Here is an 18,111-nt window from a genome sequence, read left to right as displayed (position 1 = left end):
AAGATGGGACACTTTATAAATACATCTTGCTAACTTTGAATGTCTTATTTCGCACAAAATAAAAACAATTTTTGTATAACTAATGTGCAATTATATACATAGTTTTACTTAAACTTTTTTACAAACAATTTTTTTTTCCTAGTAGTCAGTCGATGGTATTTTCAAAAGCATTTTTATACTAAAACAGACCTACGACTTGTCACGTCTACGCACATGTTTTTCTAGATAATAATGCACAGGTGCTTAGACTTAATTATTGGTTTCCTCCATTATTTTATATACCACATGCATAGCAAAAAATGTCTTCACAAAGGACTTAAAACTAAGTATTTTTTATTATTATTAACATACAACATTTTGCAATTAACGTAATGTGGAATCGAATGCTGAAACTACTTTTATCATCCTGGACAGAAAAATTCAATAATCTTTTACCGACTAAACTGCAAAAAACAATAAAAAAAACGAAACGAAAGTACCAAGATAACAGACTATTCGAAGAGATATGTAATTCAATAGAGTTAAAAAAATAATAGAAAACTTATTTTAAAATACTTAGTTCGTTGCAAAACAAAGTGCCCGATTGCCGAAACGTTTGCAAATGGTCGCTATCATTCTAACGCACACATAGACACGCCTACCGGCCGCTAAAATGCTGCTACAGATTTAGAACAGGTTAAAATTTGAAGCTTGCCACGATGAAATTTTGAATATGCTGACATTTGACTATACATGTTAATATTGTGTTGTTGTGCATTATAAAGCACGTGCAACAGCATAAGGCTGCGTTTGCTACTTTTATCAATTGATTGCACAAATCATTACAAAAACAATAATTAAATACTAACGTCTACATGAACTAAAAGTGTTATAAGTAAAGCTTATATCACAATACATCACAACATTCAAAACAAACCAACAAGTCAAACAAAACAACACCACTTCGTGAACTCGAATAAAACTTTACAGAAAAAAAAATCTCTTTGAATGGCGCAGCGGCATTTTTCCGCTTTTGTAACAGCTGACGTCGGCGTAAACTTACGAAAACACACGAAGATTTTCATTCAACAAGTGGTAGCTATCCCATGCAAAGCGTCATCAATTCACAGCCACACTAAGTTTCCGCGCGGAAAAGTTTACTTGAAAATATTGAATACGTTATGAAGTTTGCTTGGAAATTGTACGCTGTCGGAATATTTGCTTTCCACTTGTATTAATGTGTTGTAGATTAGAGGGGCTCGCCATTTAACGATTATTTAATTTGAGGTTTGTTTCTTCGATTTGTTTTATTGAATTCACAATTTGATTTGCTTTATAACTTACGTAATGAACTAAGCAATAAGCTTTAGCTTTAATTTCGTTGTTCTGCCTTCGGAATTCACACAATAATAGCCTGTTTAGTACATAATTTATTCAAATCATAAATAGCTAACCTACATTTAAGTATTTTGATTGTATTACTCGAGTGATACCTGCATATTATTATATTTAATTGTATCTCGATTCGCACTCTGGGTTTTAAGGTTGAAAATTATTTATTCAAAGACAAATATAGCTCGGTAGGCACAACTACAACTAGTACTTAAGTCGCCTAAGTACCAGGTGTACATAGGCAGTTTGGAGTTAGGTGGGGTGACAAGCTAGATATCGACCGTCTTCAGGGCGGTGGCCAAGGACCGCATCTGCTATGCGGACACTAAATATCCGTTGACCCTTCGCGTTATGTGCACCTAGTTATAGTTAGGTTGATACCATTGCAATTTAGTCTGTAATTAATTACACCTCAATGACAGATAAGGTGCAGTGGTGCGTACATACGTGTATAAGTACACTTGCGCGCAGTTAGTGCAAACATGTCATTAAGCTAAAGGTTAACTTGTGTAGTTAGATCATTTAACGAGCATCCTAACTGATTCTTAATGGCGGCTTTGTCAGCCATCCAAGGAATACGTTTATTTACCATTTGAGGCGGTGTGTGTAGGAGGCACGGGCTGGTGGACGCTGCCTTAGATAATTCGTTTAAGTGAGCACAAAGTTTGATAAGTTGTTTTAACTTCTCTGGCGCATTATCAAAAGGGAAGTCGGTCAAAGAATTTTTAGGTAAAATTCTTTGTTGAATCTGCCTGAGTTACTTTGTGGGGAGCGTTGATATAAGCCGGGGAGTTGGTTATAGCTTGGCGTGACGTAAACTGCGGGGGTTCGGCAGGTCATCAGGCGATAGACGAATAAATCGCGGAATAACCTAGTTTTCCATACAAAATAACTGCAAAATTTCGGGAATCCAGCAGCGGTTATGTGCTGAGGGCCCGGTATGTACTGATACATGGGCTATGTACTGCGGTATGCCCCCCCCGCCCCCCTCCGGCACTCCGCGTGTTACCGTGTAGTGCTTGCCACCCCGCGAGTGATCGCGCTGCGACACTGCTGCGACACCATCGCGACTATCGATACTCGATACAAACTATCATTTAATATTTATTTGTACTGGACTTTTGCAATATTAATATAAGATAAAAAGGTGTATACAGAGAGCATTAGAATACATATTTTAATTACTTTAAAGTTGATATAAAAAAATAATTAATGAACATAATCAAGATGAAACAAAAGAAAACTTGCTGAAAACAATTTATGTTTGGAAATTTTCTTATGCACACAAGAAACGAACAAGCACAACAGCAATTTTCTTCATATTATAAACCCGAACATAGAATAAGTTCTGTATCGTATACTTTATATTATTATAACCACTAACCCTTAAAGTTCTCTGATTATTAGAGATCATTCATTATCTATCAGCAAAGACCAGGAAAGCGGTAAGTCCACCATCCACGGCAATCAATTTATCGACAACAAGTAATCATCGATAGCGCGTCAGAGTGCCAGCAATCAGGTGGCAGTCAGCGTATAATCATTAAATACCCACGCGAAGGGGGCCGATGACGCCCGCGGCGCCACCTCGCGCCCGTGCCCCCACCCGCCCAATTATGAAAATACGAACAAAATACAAATTTCGAGCTTTTCGAACGTCAAAGGCCGTTAAACACGATGCCGTGATTATCGATAATGAGCCGGCCGGCGACCACATCCTTACTGTGCTCCCACTAACATATTTTTGTCGGACGTGTATTGATTGTGATTTAGGTAACTTATGGCTGATTTGACCTGTGGCTCCTCCAAACTAAACAAGAAGAAACTTTTTAGACACCTACCACTCGACCATTCGGGTTTTACTTTAAGTGAAATTTTACTTCTTACTAAAGTTTGTTATGCGAAAATTGCTAGCCAGCCACCTTGAGACCGGCAAGTTTATCAATTCTGTAGATTACTTAAACTGGATTAAGTTTTCATGCGCAAACACTCCTGTAAACAGCCGGTCTCATGAGCCAAAAACATTTTTGCTGGCGCAGCTAATAGCTACAACGGGTCCGCATTTTTTTATTCGCCGTCCTTACAACTTTTTACCCGTCTCTGCAAGGAGCGCAGAGGCGAGTTGAAAGTCTTCGGTCTTTCAAAATAAACGGCTTCCTTTAGCATTCTGCTTGCTCGGTAGTTTCGCCCGCCGCTTGCGCCCTAGTATTTTTAAAGCGGACAGCGCCCCCTGCGGCACTCGCGGGCTCGCGCGCCCCCTCTCACACCCTGGACCTCCCCTCGCCCACACACAGTAATACCATAACGGGTGCGAGCTATGACGAGATTATCTACGTACACGCGTATCCACTATACCAATACATACGTTGCCTATATACCAGGAATACATAAGCACATAAGCGATGACTGTTGTACATAACGGGCATTGATTTACCGGGCCGGACGCTACCTGTCATCGGACACAATGACGATTACATGGGCGGTGGCAAAAATTCAGCGAACAACGAAATTGAACTGAATATCCAAAACAATGGAGGAACGCACCATAATGTGTAATTGCACAAGAGTTGTGACAGCCATTTGAGTTCCCATCGTTTATAATTTAGTAGCTCAGCACAACCATCTGCTCTAGTCACTGAACACATTAGCAATATATAGATAGTTATACTGGTACACTTGTAAAGCATCCCTCGCTGGGTTAAACTTCACCTTTCTCCCCAGTTTACGAAGTTTACTCTTTATTCTTATCCTATTCAGAGTCTGTTGAGTTCCCCGCACTCGCCCAAATACACTAACCTACATACAACATTGGTCAGTCTTCATCACTTTGATGTCATTTTATTGTTCCCTTTTCATACATATCAACATCATTCAAGTCATCATCACGTTTTTGAAGTATTACAATCTTGAAAACAGCAGTCTCGTCTATCTCCAGTTCACCATTCTTAACATTCCACATCAGAATTAAACGTTTTTAAAAATGCTTTTTCCATAAACAATCACCAAACATCACTTACTTAACAAAACTCAAAAGCATAACACACTACAGTAGGTACAGTGATATAGTAACGCAAGTACTAGGAACCCATGTATAGGTAGGTAGTCAAACAATGGCTTACATCGTGTCCAGATGAAGGGATTTACGTCTGAGTCTCCACCTAGATTTATAGCACCTATTCTCTACATGACCTATTCGATTTCGGGACAATTCGGCAAAAAGTCGTCAAAGAATTTACATAACTATGGAAGTTTTTGGGGACTAGAAACTAGTTTTTGTAGACCGTAGCGAAAAGCAAAAAAGTAAAAGAAAAGAGTGATTGAATGATTTCATACATACACACACAAAAATCGAGGATCTGTGCTTATGGTGTACTATGGACGACACTTGATGTCCAAAAAACTGATGATGATGATGATGATGATCTTACTAATATTATAAATGCGAAAGTTTGTATGTACTCTTTCATATCAAAACGGCTGAAGCGATTAAGAAGAAATTTGGAGCAAGAGTAGATTATAGCCTGCAAAAACACAAGTCTTTTTATCCCACGGCAACAGACTAAGCTACTGGAAGAAACTAGTGCACACATATATTTAAATCCCTGTGTCTCAGTGAGGTAGGTAGATGTGCATAACAATAGTGGAATGATAAAGATCATCATTATATTCTTCATGGAAGACAATTTGGAAATCAAATTTCGTACTTACTCTTACAAAGCAATAGAGCATTAGAATTCAACAACGTAGCGAACTTGTTACTTACCGAGTTACAACTGACTTAAGAGCCCTTACACACAAAAAATGATAAAGGATATATTGGGCAAAGATACGCAAAGTAACAAATATTACATACGTATGTGAATATTAGGAAAACTACAGAAGATTTGTTTCAATTTTTATAATATGTCATTTGACAATTTTCAATAGTCCCATGTAATAGGTAATAAGTAAGGTGAGCCTATTGTCATATGAATACCGGACCAAACTCCGTACTATCACTGAGATATTTTTGAAAAACCGATAAAACCTCCAACATTTTTTGCTGACTGATATTGCAATTTTTTGCTGATACCCCACAATGCAGTTGCACTTAATCAACGATGTAGTCATTATATAGATTTTTGTACTAAGAAAATGATTCCAAAAATATCGATACATTTTCCAAAACCATTCGAAAAGGACCAAAAAATGCTCAAAAGTTTGAAGCTTGCCTAGTGTAAGACAGATGACAGATTTTTTGATCTGATAGCTAGCATAGTTGAAAACTTTGTAACGCCTAAGACCTGACACATTGATGGATGGTGTGACAAATGACAGACAGAAGAAACGAAGTGCTTGCGCTATGACCAGAGACTAAAGACGTGCTGTCAAAAATCTAGCAACGTCTGTCAAAAGAAATGTCATAAAAGAAAAAGTTGATGACCTCGTTGGTAGAGTGGTTTAAGTGCTCAGTAATCACTGAGTAAGAGGGCTTCGAATCCCAGATCGCGTTAAGTGTTACTGCGATTCTCGTAGTAATCTGAAATCACCCTTTGTGCTTAGGAAATAAAGTAGCCTCATGTGAAATGGTGTTATGTCTGGGGTGCACATAATCACAATTTGCAGGTTATGTTGTATGTATAAATATTCAACTACTAAATTAATTTGTAGTTAGTATGAAAACTAACATTTCCACTGAAAAGGGAACTCCAACGAAAACCCATATTTTGAACGAGGAAGAATTCACTAAACTAAAATAATAATAGTACAAACATGGAATACGCTACTAACACAAGTAACTAAATACGTACGAACTAAGTACACTTTGAAACACTACTACATATTACACTAATGCGATTTTAACTAAAATAGGGGGAAACTGACACGTGAAAAATCCTCTAACAGATTGAATAAATAATTAAACACCCACATTCACTCAGAGTTTAGTGAGAAACTAGGTGCAGAAACCGCGTAGTTACCGCGTGATAAGTACCAGAGTACCAAAGGCGTTGTGGAGGTAGACGCAGATACTCGCATTATGTGAGGGGGAAGCGGGCCGACCTCGAAAAACCGAATGGGGGTCGCGTCTCCGTCGAAAAGCATCGCGAATTTCACAAAGCGGCTTCCTAGTTACAGGGGTATCGCTGGGGAGACGCGGTTACAAGTCGACGCTTACCCGTGCTCTTTGAAGTGTGATAAACTGAGCGAGCGAAGGCACTAAATATGGATACCTACGTAGGAGTGCGTGCCGCCGCCGCGTGCTGCTCCCCTGCTCCCTGAGATTTATAAACGTGGTTAAATTTACTGTTATATTGTATCTGCTATAATGCAAATAGCTGTTTGGATTAACTTAACTTGTACAGTAACATTACAAAAATAGTCTCAAATATTACTTAATTCATATCAAGTTTCAACAGAAATCTCCTCTGGGTATTCCAGAAATATTCCCCTTGTCATCGCACGAGATAGATCGGTACCAGCATTCACGGCAACTATTTTTACTGTATCGATTGGGCTTTGAGCTGGACATTGTGCGCTGCAGTGAAATTAATGTACTCAACTCATTTAGGGACGCTTAATTGAAGTTTAATAATGGCCAGCCTGTGATGGATTTTCCGATGAAAATGTTTTTGCAAGCTTCTTTTCGGATAGACCATCTGGTTTATATGGGCGCCTGGTACAGAATGTTTGCTTAGAGTATATTAAAGAGGGGGAACTAATTACCATAAAAGTCGACTTTAACCCTTCTTTATACTTTCAGAATAGTTGTATAATTCTTTGGTAAATAAAGCTAGTTTTTTACTTCTTAGTTTCGATTTGGGTGCAAAAACAGTTCAGTGTTTTGTTATCGTATCGCAGAAGCAAGGCGTGGGATAGTGTTTACTAGAAAATTCCCTGTAATAAACAACTAATGTTTGTCTGATATTAAATGTCACACCCACCGGCCATATCTTCATAGTCTTAACTAAAATAGTATAGATATCTATGAGCGCTCCAATAATTAGGTTTATTTTTTGCAGAAAATAAAATCGATGTGTCTTATTACTTACATATAAATAATAAACCCGCTAGGTCAAATGACGATATTTGGAAGGTTGCTGGTAGTGGTTAAATACGTAGAGCTGAAGATCGAGCTCAGTTGCGTGCCATCGGAGAGACCTATGTCCAGTAGTGGACTAGAACACGCTGATGATGATGATGAATTAGACTAATAAGCACTAGAGAAAGGTATTCCCGAAAAATATTGGTCGTCAATTTTGTACTAATACAAGAATTACAATTTATTAGAATAGAATAACTTATAGGTTTGTGATCAATCCGAAACGAATCTTGCTCTTTCTAAAATCTTGTCATACGAAGGTCAAAGTTTAACAGATCTATTCCGTTTTCATTTATCTACAAAAACCTTGTGGCCCTTGTGGGTATTTCACGGTACCACAACCTTTTGGGTTATCTATTGAAGTCTAAATCTATTGTGGCATTTTCTTTCGGAACCTCGAACAAGCGTACCGTTTCAAATCAACTTTTAAATGAACTAATTTCTCTTTTTCGTCGTCGAAAATAGAACTCGTGATATGTCATCCTTAAAAGACAGTATAATCAATAAGTGATTGAAAAAAGAATTAGAAGTAGGTATTTTTGTCGACAAAAATAGAAATATAGTACATTTCATCAACTTTAATCGTTATTATAATTAACACAACGTCAAATTCAAAACTACATAACTTTTATTACATAATTTTCTGTTTTTCACATACAAAGAATTGTTCCGAGCTCTCGAGCCGATATAAACCCAGTGACACGTTAGACAGCAGTCGTTAAGCCACTGCACCAATTTAGTCATTAACTGGTCCTTCGGTACGAAATACAAAAAGGACTAATTATGACCAATCTAACTCTAAAACTTTCTAAGATTAGACACTACTGACTATTGACAAACGGTTTAGGTCGACATCGCGAAGAGACCTAGCCTATTATTTCTAATTAAAAGTTTTAAATCACCAATCCACCAAAAGCAAGCGTGGTGCTTAATACTCAAACCTTCTCTCTGTGAGAAGAGGCCTTTACTTAGCAGTTGGTTCTTATAGGCTTAAGATGAACTCTTAAACAATACATATAAGTGCATATACTATAGGTACAAGATTTAGAAACCGAGAATGGTTCATGTCAAGGAAATGTGCGCCACGTACGACGAATACAAACGGTATATTAGCATGATATTATTCTCATCTCAGTGTAATGCCTTAAGATTCAAGTTAACCACAGGCCAACCTTGTGGAAAACCTCTTCTAAGTCGCTAACGTTTTATTTAACATGTTAAGGATAAATTAGGCATTGTATAGTGTTGTGTTACGGCTGTTTTGCTTGACTTACATATGTATAAGTGATATAGTAGAATTATATTTGTGTCGAAACAGAAAATTGAGACTCAATCGTGTTTTAAAATAAAAATACTCTATTCAAAGTTTGGCAAATCTAGACTATCGTTCGAATTCGATACAATAGATACAGAGATGTATCGCTGGCTCAATAGCTCCTCTACAATCACTGTTACACCACTATTGATAAATTACTACGAAATCCATTCTCAACTGGAAAAACAAACGCTTTATAACTCATACCACCCTAGTACCTACGAGTCGATTCCAGTCAATAGATATACGCATACATAAATGCAGCATCTACATTATACGTACATAGTTTTACCTACATCAGCAAAATCAATAAAGTTGTATGTAAAAGCAAAAAATACACAGAAAGATCCCCTAGTCAGGCATACATAGCGGATTAAGAAAAATTCCCGGCGTCACCTAGAAAAAGAGGCAGCTTGCGGGCAAACCTCGCCGCTCCGTAGTAATTCCAGCCCCCACGGGCCGTCTCGCAGACTCTGGCTGCTCAAGTAATTACGCCCCCTTTACACCCCATCCCTCCCTTCGGGGATAAGTAAAAACAATATTTTTACGCGCACAGTCCACCGTACCAAAAGTGACAGATATAAATTGAGGGTGAAAATGAAATTAGTGGCGGCTTCCTCGATGTCACAGGCGACTTTTTATTGTTAGTGTGATCTCTTGGACTAACCTGCTTGCTTGTATTATTAAGTTCATTAACCTTGGATTAGTAGAACATACACAACACATAATTATCTCTATCAGTTAAGACCGTTCCTGATACACATATAAGGGTGTTGTAATAAAACAGTTATTTGCACACAAACTTTGTTTTATTTATCACTTTGAAAATATAACGACATTACAGCAGAGAAAATCGGAGCAGAGAGAAAGACGCCAAAAATGGAGGGAAAATATTTAAACGTCAAAAGTGACATTGAGAACGCGGGAATTTCAAATTAGGTACTTCAACACTCTCTCCAAATTGCAACGTTCTCTCTTAACAAATAAACAAAAACAATTTCCTTTTTACTTTTAAAATTAGGTAATATGTCCTCAACTTACATTAACATAAATGTTTTATATCTGAACATAACTTTCAATATAACATAGAAAACAATTATGAACATTTCTAAATAACTTACAATTATTAGTTATGTTTTTACACTTGTTTACAATGACTCTCAACAATACTTGAACATAAGAATTTACAATGCAATAGTATTGTTACAGTTTACATATACCTAACTTTGATCTTAAATATTGAAATTTAGTTTTACACAGAGGTTTAGTTAATATATCAGCACACTGCTCATTAGTATTTATATACTTTAAATCAATAAGTTTTTCTTCATATTTTTCTTTTACAAACTTATACTTTATATCAATGTGTTTACAACGTTTATGATAATTTTCATTTTTAATGACAGAAATTGCACTCTGATTATCTATGTTTAAACATAAAGATAATTGATTATATTCATCTATATCTAACAAAAGTTGTTTTAACCAAATGGCTTCTTTAGTAGCACTACAGGCAGCCATAAATTCAGCCTCTGTAGTTGATAATGCTATACTTTGTTGACGCTGACTGGCCCAAGTTATAGCTGCGCCATTTTTAATAAAAACATATCCTGTCATTGAACGTCTTGTTTCTGTATCATTTGCATAATCTGCATCACTAAAGCTTTCCACTACATTTGGTTGTTTATAAGTAAAATATAAACCATATTCCTTTGTTTCTTTTAGATATTTAATAATCCTTTTAACAGCTTTCCAGTGACTATCATCATAACTATCTAAATATCTGCTCACTAAGCTGACACCATACATAATATCAGGTCTACTTACAATAGCCAAATGCATTAAGGAACCAACTGCCTCTCTATAAGGTATTTTCTTGTTCAACTCTGCTTTATTTTTCTCAAGCTTTGTATTTACATCTACTGGTATACTGTTTCCATTTGCATTACTCATATTAAATTTACATAATATTTTCTCTATATATTTAGCTTGGTGTAAGAATATGTAATCTTTTCCTCTTTTTATTTCTAATCCAACAAAATTTCTAGGTTCACAAGTTTTTATTTCAAAATTCTCTTTCAAATCATTTATTACTTTATCCAATATATATTGTTCTTGTGATATTATTAACCCATCATCTACATACAGGATTAGATACACTTTGATTTCATCTAATTCACCAGTGTATACACACTTATCTGAATGACTATTAGTGAAACCAAATTTCTTCAATACAGAATCAAATTTCTGGTTCCAGCACCTAGGTGCTTGCTTCAAACCATATAGGGATTTTTTAAGTTTACAAACTAAGTTTTCTTTATTAATACATAAACCTTCAGGTGGAGTCATATAAATATCCTCTTTTATATTGCCATAGAGGAATGCCGTTTTAATATCGAACTGAATCATTTTTAAATTATTTTGACAGACTTTAGAAAGCATTACTCTTAAAGAATCATACCTGACTGTGGGTGAGAATGTCTCTGTGTAATCCACTTGATACTTCTGTGAACATCCCATGGCACACAGTCGTGACTTATACAATGGGCCATTAATCTCATCTTTAATTCTGAAAACCCACTTACATCCAATGATTTTTACTTGATCAGGTTTCTTCACCAACTCCCAGGTCTCATTCCTTTCATGTGCTTTCAGTTCTTCCTGTATAGACTTTTCCCATTTTTCCTTTTCTACAGAAGACATCGCTTCTTGGTAAGTCTTTGGCAATTCCTCTAGATGCTGATCTCCACCTTGACAAAGGTATGTATTAGTTTCATGTTTACTTTTCCTACTTGAAGATCGAGTGTTCATTTTACTAATTTTATCTAACTTTACTTCTCTTTCAGGTACATATAATGAATCATCATCAGAATGAAAGGACTCTACATCTGAAGACTCATCATATGATGATTCATAAGACTCACAAGGTTCCTTGGGGTTTTGAAGCCCTGAACTCTCAGAACATGTATTTGGATCAGTTGATTTATTAGTTAAATCTTTATCAGTAAGTGATACAGTAGTAAATTTTCTCATTATACTGTTTTCTAGAAATACAACATCTCTACTAATAATTATTTTCTTTGTTTTTGTATCTAATAATCGATAACCTTTAGTAGTTTCTGAATAACCAACAAAATACATTTTACTTGCCTTAGAATCTAGTTTCTGACGTTTCATGTTAGGTACATGGACCATAACTTCACATCCAAAGATCCGTATATGCTTCAAGTTAGGCTTCTTTCCGGACCATAACTCTTCAGGTGTCACATATGAAATTGACCTTGTTGGACATCTATTTGTTATATAAGCTGCCGTAGCTACAGCTTCTGCCCAATAGACTTTCTGAAAATTGGCATTAATTAACATACAGCGAGCTCTCTCCATAAGGGTACGGTTCATACGTTCTGCTAATCCATTCTGCTGAGGAGTGTATGAATTAGAAGTTTCATGTATTATTCCTGAATTCTGCATATATTCTTTGAACTGATTACTGAGATACTCAGTACCATTGTCAGTTCTTAACCTTTTAATTTTTAAATCAAGTTGGTTTTCTACTAGAACTTTAAACATTTTAAATTTACTAAATACTTCAGACTTACCATTAAGAAAATAGACAAATACTTTCCTTGTAAAATCATCCACAAATGTCAGGAAATATTGTGCCCCACCAATTGACTTGACTTCTAATGGTCCACAAACATCAGAGTGTACAAGTTCCAGAGGCTTCTTTGCACGGGAGCCTTCTTTTGGAAACGGCAGTCTTGACTGTTTTCCTTCTTGACAATACTCGCACACCATGTTTGATTTGTTTTTATTTATCTTGACACCTTCTACACAGTTAGGTAATTTGCTAAGATCAGAAAGGTTCAGATGGCTCATCCTTTGATGCCACAGGTAGCTGTCACTTTCATCTGAGCTACTGACATATGCTGTTGCAGTACTTGCATTCAAGCAATACATATTATTTATCAACTTGCATGACAAAATTTCTTCCTTTGAGTTATTGAGTATTTTACAGCCATTTTCATGAAACTGTACGGAATGCCCCTTCTTTATAAGTTGACTCACAGAGAGAAGATTACTTGCCAACTCCGGTACATATAACACATTTGTTATTTGTATGTTTTGTGTATTTCCATTTTTATCAGTTATTGACATATTTACTTTTCCACAGCCCTTCACTTGAAGCATTTTATCATTGGCGATACGGATGCTTGTAACTGGTGCCGGTGATTGATCATACAGCCAGTCCTTCCTCATAGTTAGGTGCATGGATGCTCCGGAGTCAATAAACCAATTATTTTTATTATTTGAAGTTGATGCTGAGAATACTGCGACATAACCATTTTCTTTTTCATCCTTCTTAGTTTGATCCTTCCTTTTTGTTTTACAGTACTTGCTAATGTGACCATGTTTATTACACTTGTAACAACGGGGACCTTTAGTTATCTTCTGTGTATTTGCTTGTGCTCTCTGCTTATTTTTATTACTGGCATATAATGCCACAGACTCGGAGCTCTTTATCTCCTGTAAGAGCTTAGTCTTCACTGCATCTGCTGTAATGGGCACACCAGAACTCTCTATTGCCATTATCATCGGCTTATATACTTCAGGTAAGCCGGCAAGTAGAAGAGTACCCAGCCACTCGTCATTAACTTCGAATGAGATGTTTCGCAACTTGTGTGCTGTCGTCATTATTTTGTTGACATAGTCCTCTATATCTTGAGAGTTATCCAAAGTGGTTGTAATAAGATCTTTGAGTAGACCCACGCGACGAGTTAACCCCTTGTCATCGAAAGCCTTCTGTAAGTTTGTCCATACTTCCTTTGCTGTTTGTGCTTCTTGTATATGGATGTAGTTCACTGAATCAACTAATAATATGATTTTGGATTTAGCTTTCAGATCAAGTTTCGGGTCAACAGCTTTACCTTCGTTTTCTATGCAGCACCAAAGATCCTCGTGTTGTAAGTATGTTTGTACGGCAAATCTCCAGGTGTTGTAATTAGCTCGTCCAACCAGCTTTTCAATTAATACCATTGTATTTGACGACATCTCGAAGTAATTGCAATTTATATTTCCAGGCACGTGTTAGTTAAGTTAGGACGTACCACTTTAATATGGCCGGCGCCCAGATTTTTATTGTTTTTACTTGTATTTTGACTAACTAACACTTTTACGACTGAAATACGGTCTGGGCCCATAACCTGTTGTAATAAAACAGTTATTTGCACACAAACTTTGTTTTATTTATCACTTTGAAAATATAACGACATTACAGCAGAGAAAATCGGAGCAGAGAGAAAGACGCCAAAAATGGAGGGAAAATATTTAAACGTCAAAAGTGACATTGAGAACGCGGGAATTTCAAATTAGGTACTTCAACAAAGGGTCCTGATACACATATGATAAACCTGTCTGTACTGAATTTGTGTACATAGTCTGTCTTAAATTGGCTAAGAATTTTGGCATGAAAAATTCATTCGCCGATTCAGCTATCAAAACTAGTTTTCTAACCGATATTTCAACGAGGGATTCATAATCTAGGATTTATGAAAGATAACTGCTATCATTATTTTTAGTACGATTTCAAATAAAACCCTCATTTTGGTCCTTTGAGGCATTGAAACGAATATCAAAGATAGAAACGCGGCTCCAAAGTTTAAAATAATTGCATCAGAAATGTATACAAGTAATATGCACAATAATCATGATATAAGTATAAACGCACTCATATTTACACCGTCGCATTGTAGTCGAATCGAATAACACATAAAGTGCGAACGCAACAATCACCTAAATACCAATTACAACATATTTTCATTACTTTACAAAAGTCAAAGACCAATTACAGTGTCATGCCACATACAGATCAGTAGAATTGATTTCGATCTTAAAAAGTTTAAAACTGTTTTACCAGGAGATCATAATTAAATAGGAGCTAATTTAAAACCTTCGAGTATCTATCACGGTAAAGTATTCGTCGCTTCTTCATGGAAAAATCTTGTTCTTCCATTTTTATCGATAAATTAAAATTGCTGTTTTTATAAAATCATGTTTTGAAACCTGTATTTTGCACTTCAAACTCAATAACCACAACCACCGATTTCCTATACTATTCAACTTGTTTAGCATACACGTTGTATGGCAAGATTATTGGTAATCCGACACCTTACTACTGTTAGATACCACTTACAATATGGTAGAGTGACGTGAACGCCGGCTCACACAGCCTTTAACTCAGTTATCAATTAAATTATGCGTCATATACCTAACTACAAAGTATACTACGATGTCCGGTTATTCTTGAATTCATGTGCAAAGTTTAGGCAGCAAGTCTTGCATGGATATCAGGTGGACATGCAAACAATGCGGCTAGCTATACGGAATGCAGGCGAACGCGGGAGCGCGCGTTGAATAATGTACGCGCCGTCTCAACGGACAGCGCCTCGGTCTTATGACGCCTTGGTACCAGCGAGGTCTTAAAGGAGTTTAAATATTTAAGAAAGGCCATCTTTTAATTGGTTTTGTGGGATCCTCGGGTTCATAAAATGGGATCCGTGAAATTTATAAGGGTAAGTTTAGCTGTGCTGCTGGAAAATAAAGTAGAATTCACGATTCCTTTATACGAATGAAGTTCTGGACAAAACAAGTTGAAGTCAAGACCAAAGTACTAATAAATAGTAACAAGAATACCTTAATAAAATTTATGCAAAATAGCGTTATTACTCACTAACCAAAGACCTCGATGATACGTAATACAGCAATTTCAGTGATTTGAAATGTTTAAAACGCAGTTTGCTTAATTGGATAAAACAATACTATTGTGTGCATAGCTTGTCAATTTCTAACTCGACATTACAATAACCAGTTTCACTAAATTGTCTAAAACTACATAGTTTGCGTAGCAGCAACGCTACTGGTATCATTCGTAAGACGTCTTGACAGCAAATAGTCTAATCCTAGCCGGATCTTGGCTGATGGAGTAACAGCCCCCGAGGGCTTGCCAAGTTCCATTGATTTTCTCCCATTTCAGAAAATGGTCCTAAAGGCTTTTAGTTCCGCAAAGTGATTGTAGTTCTGAGAAGTTGACAAGTGGATGTTCTGAATCAGAAATAGATTTTAAATGTAAACTTATATGAAGAGATGAACGCGGTAGGTACAGACTATACCTAGTGGGACTCTCACATTGGTCTTGTTACCTTTGAACAGATTTTTTTTTACATTTTTTTAATGAATTAGCATAGAAACATACAGCGAAATTCCCTCAAATTCAGCTGTTTGCATGGGATAGTTCTTCCACATCTCAAAATCAATAACATTTGTATTTGTACGAGTAAGTACGGCTACCAGGCTTCGTTAGGGTAACTATACTGATGGCGTGGCACCATGAGATGACGGGTATTGTCTACCCTTCCGCGCGCCATGCCACCGGCTCGCAGTCTACGCCAATGGGTGACAGGCTTGCACCGTATTTTGTTGCGTCTATTAATTCCTCGGTTTTTGCTTTGGAAAACCTCCTAATGTTTTAGGAGTGCAACGTATTAATGACCTCTATTGTTGCAGATAGCTGTAAAACTTTGCTACTACTGTCTCTATGATAGAATGTAATGTTTGTACCTTAATGATATATGTAAATGAGGCGATGGATTTATTTTCTATCTTAAACCAGCTTCTGCCAGCGACTTTGCCCGCGTTCCCGTAGGATAAAAAGTATCCTATCAACCAAGTCACCAAATTTCATCAAAATCCGTTCAGTAGTTTCAGCGTGATTGACGGACAAACATTCAAACAAATGAACTTTCAAATTAATGTGATTATTTGAGTTACTGTCATTTGTTTGTCTTTACATCACGATAGTCGCAGTAATCGTATCCAATTTAATTTTATTGAAAAATAATTAAATGTTTTACTGCCTATCATAATATCAAAAAGTAAAATGTGCCCAATAGGGCCTATGGTTGGAACATATTACTGTATAAAATTATAGACCACACTGCACACTATGGATGCATTAAAGTGATTGGATTTGATTTGTAACAGATATTTTCTCTACAATAGAGTGAATTAAAAACGCTGAACAAAAATTTACATTTTCACCCACACATTCAAAAGCTATAATCCTAATTTGTGTATCGGATATGGCAGTACGTATGCGCCGTCAGTTTTCGAAGTCAAGGCTGAGTAAACGAGGCACGATACTAGCGCCTTAATGATTGGTTGTCAATTTCAACTTGTACAAGTATACTAGCCTGAACTAGTACAACCTTGACACTTTTATATTGTTTAGGGTTTAAACGGGTCTTTATTGTGGAGTTGATTACTTATTTTATACTTTATACTAATTTTATATAGAGTATAGTTTTGATTGTTAGTTTTTTTTTTGCATAGATTATACTTCAACCCTATTAGGCCGGTATGAAATAATTGTTTTGTCATTGAAAACTTGCGTTTTAGGCAGTAAATTAAGTATAGATTCGTAGTCACTAGCATAAATGTACAATAACGTCACTACAAATTACTTTTTTTCGAAATTTGGATTCGTATTATTAAAAATCTCAGTATTCTATTTGATATGCAAGGAGGTTTAATCTATTATAAACTGGCTAAAACACTTAATTGTCTTTTGCCCAGTCCTAGAGATGACGTCATTAGAAAAACATCTTAAAAATATGATGACGTGTCACATGGAATTAGCACTATAAATCTATTTGAACAAAAATAAACGGTCTCACGTTGGTAACTTGCATCTTTACAAGTACTTACATGTACTAAGTCGATCTAGCTATAGACTATAGAGTGTAGAGCGTAGTGGCTATGTTTAGTTGTGGGGTGGGCAGATACGGGCAGCATGCAAGGTCGCCCGGCGCCTCGGTGATCGGGCCAATATCTTAGCGTGGATCTATCTAACGCTTTTCTTAAATAGGTAGTTATGATCACTTTTTGGAACTTCTTATTTAATATGATTGTTGTGATTCTTAGTCGCTTTTATATACAACTAACTTGTCCTGCTACGCCCTGGATAAAAATAAATGGCTGTTATTCTAGACCATAATCTACCCGTGTTCCAAATTTTATTTTGAATTCTTTAGCTGTTTTGACGGCATTTTACAATATTGTTAGAATATAAAATATTTGTTTAATAATTATAAGAAAAATCTTTTATAAGCTATAGTAAGTATGTTTTGAACTTAGGTTCCTAGGAAGTTATATCTTGTAATGAAAAGCTTAAAATACACTAGAATAAAATAAAATAAACTAATCATCGTGTTCCAAGTAACCCTTAGTGTTTCAATGAAAATGAAACATTGTTTTATTTATCTCCTCTCTATTTTATTACACGGAAAAA

General features: G+C 36.2%; 1 protein-coding gene across 4 annotated transcripts in view; it reads right to left on the bottom strand.

Moving 5' to 3' along the window:
* The window catches only part of LOC118277330 (nucleolar protein 4), a 151,135-nt gene that overhangs the window by 16,148 nt on the left and 116,876 nt on the right, over nucleotides 1-18,111 (bottom strand). The window lies entirely within an intron of this gene.

Source organism: Spodoptera frugiperda, chromosome 10 (assembly GCF_023101765.2).
Source record: "Spodoptera frugiperda isolate SF20-4 chromosome 10, AGI-APGP_CSIRO_Sfru_2.0, whole genome shotgun sequence".
NCBI classification, from domain to species: Eukaryota; Metazoa; Arthropoda; class Insecta; order Lepidoptera; family Noctuidae; genus Spodoptera; species Spodoptera frugiperda.
This window is presented reverse-complemented; position numbering and strand designations above follow the sequence as displayed.